This window comes from Oncorhynchus nerka, linkage group LG7 (genome assembly GCF_034236695.1).
Source record: "Oncorhynchus nerka isolate Pitt River linkage group LG7, Oner_Uvic_2.0, whole genome shotgun sequence".
Lineage (NCBI taxonomy): Eukaryota > Metazoa > Chordata > Actinopteri > Salmoniformes > Salmonidae > Oncorhynchus > Oncorhynchus nerka.
In genome coordinates this window covers 11,148,114-11,150,127 of record NC_088402.1, presented here as the reverse complement: position 1 = coordinate 11,150,127, position 2,014 = coordinate 11,148,114, and positions in this window count along the sequence as shown.

Sequence of the window (2,014 nt, the reverse complement as noted above, 5' to 3'; positions counted from 1 at the left end):
CTCCTCCTGGTCTGACTACTCTTCCTCCTCCTGGTCTGACTACTGTACCTCCTCCTGGTCTGACTACTCTACCTCCTCCTGGTCTGACTACTCTTCCTCCTCCTGGTCTGACTACTATACCTCCTCCTGGTCTGACTACTCTACCTCCTCCTGGTCTGACTACTGTACCTCCTCCTGGTCTGACTACTCTACCTCCTCCTGGTCTGACTACTCTACCTCCTCCTGGTCTGACAACTGGTCTGACAGTTCATTATCATCTCAGAATGACTCTATGACAGTACACACCACAACTACGTACTTTACCTACCATATATAGGCCATTGAAATGTCACACTGTGAGTCAGACCTGTATGTTGACTAGTCTGCCCCAATATGTCTGTTGACTAGTCTGTCCCAATATGTCTGTTGACTAGTCTGTCCCAATATGTCTGTTGACTAGTCTGTACCAATATGTCTGTTGACTAGTCTGTATCAATATGTCTGTTGACTAGTCTGCATCAATATGTCTGTTGACTAGTCTGTATCAATATGTCTGTTGACTAGTCTGCATCAATATGTCTGTTGACTAGTCAGCACCAATATGTCTGTTGACTAGTCAGCACCAATATGTCTGTTGACTAGTCTGTACCAATATGTCTGTTGACTAGTCTGTCCCAATATGTATGTTGACTAGTCAGCCCCAATATGTCTGTTGACTAGTCTGCACCAATATGTCTGTTGACTAGTCAGCCCAAAGGAGTCTGTTGACTAGTCAACCCCAATATGTCTGTTGACCAGTCCACATCAATATGTCTGTTGACTAGTCAGCATCAATATGTCTGTTGACTAGTCAGCATCAATATGTCTGTTGACTAGTCAGCACCAATATGTCTGTTGACTAGTCAGCACCAATATGTCTGTTGACTAGTCAGCACCAATATGTCTGTTGACTAGTCAGTACCAATATGTCTGTTGACTAGTCAGCACCAATATGTCTGTTGACTAGTCAGCACCAATATGTCTGTTGACTAGTCAGTACCAATATGTCTGTTGACTAGTCAGCACCAATATGTCCGTTGACTAGTCAGTACCAATATGTCTGTTGACTAGTCAGCACCAATATGTCTGTTGACTAGTCAGCACCAATATGTCTGTTGACTAGTCTGTACCAATATGTCTGTTGACTAGTCTGCACTCCAGATCTAACAAATTGCGTAGCTCAATGTGTAGATAATCTTTCACGTTAATTCAGACTAGCCTACATCCTGCAGTGTAGTCCATTTGAAAACATATAACTTCACTAACAACAAAAACAACAACAACCTCATATTGTATACAACAACCTCATTGTATACAACAACCTCATATTGTAAACAACAACCTTATATTGTATACAACAACCTCATATTGTATACAACAACCTTATATTGTATACAACAACCTCATATTGTAAACAACAACCTCATATTGTAAACAACAACCTCATATTGTAAACAACAACCTCATATTGTATACAACAACCTTATATTGTATACAACAACCTCATATTGTAAACAACAACCTCATATTCTAAACAACAACCTCATATTGTAAACAACAACCTCATTGTATACAACAACCCTATATTGTATACAACAACCTCATATTGTAAACAACAACCTCATATTGTAAACAACAACCTCATTGTATACAACAACCTCATATTGTAAACAACAACCTCATATTGTATACAACAACCTCATATTGTAAACAACAACCTCATTGTATACAACAACCTCATATTGTAAACAACAACCTCATATTGTATACAACAACCTTATATTGTATACAACAACCTCATATTGTAAACAACAACCTCATATTGTAAACAACAACCTCATTGTATACAACAACCTCATATTGTAAACAACAACCTCATTGTATACAACAACCTCATATTGTAAACAACAACCTCATATTGTAAACAACAACCTCATATTGTATACAACAACCTCATATTGTATACAACAACCCTATATTGTATACAACAACCTCA